Source organism: Photinus pyralis, unplaced genomic scaffold (genome assembly GCF_008802855.1).
Source record: "Photinus pyralis isolate 1611_PpyrPB1 unplaced genomic scaffold, Ppyr1.3 Ppyr1.4_LG2, whole genome shotgun sequence".
In the NCBI taxonomy this organism is placed as follows: Eukaryota; Metazoa; Arthropoda; class Insecta; order Coleoptera; family Lampyridae; genus Photinus; species Photinus pyralis.
Genome location: NW_022170403.1, coordinates 40,947 through 41,437, shown reverse-complemented (window position 1 = coordinate 41,437; position 491 = coordinate 40,947). Strand labels below are relative to the sequence as shown.

General features: G+C 51.1%; 1 protein-coding gene across 1 annotated transcript in view; it reads right to left on the bottom strand.

Moving 5' to 3' along the window:
* The window catches only part of LOC116164759 (esterase FE4-like), a 15,178-nt gene that overhangs the window by 421 nt on the left and 14,266 nt on the right, over positions 1-491 (bottom strand). The gene's annotated exons all lie outside the window — the stretch shown is intronic.

The following is a 491-nucleotide window of genomic DNA, read 5'->3' as shown; positions in this document are numbered from 1 at the left end:
CATTCCCAAATCGTTCATTATTGAGCGCACTGCACAAAGGGTTGGTGAATCTTCACCTTCCATCGCGCACACGCGGTCGGAACTTAGCACTTAACTAAGGTAGTTTAAACACGAAAAAACAAACTTAATTCTAATTCTAACACTACGATACAGTCCGGAACAAGTGAGGGCGACGGCGCCATAAACTCGAGCGCGCAGTTACGCGGGTAAGCCCCCGGGTGGGCGAACGCTGCACCGAGGGGTATAGGAAGATACACAAGGACGCACAAAATTTGTGACTGATGACTGATCCTGACTCACTGTGATCGATGCGAAGATACCGCTTCACTGCTGCTGATCACTCCCTGATCCTGATCCACTGCTGCTGTGATCCACTCACTCTGACTCACTCTGACTCACTCTGAGCGATCCCCGGATATTACTCACCTACTTACCGACTTCGCGCGGTACTCGAAAGCACGCCCCAATCACCCCATTGGACGACAAAGTCG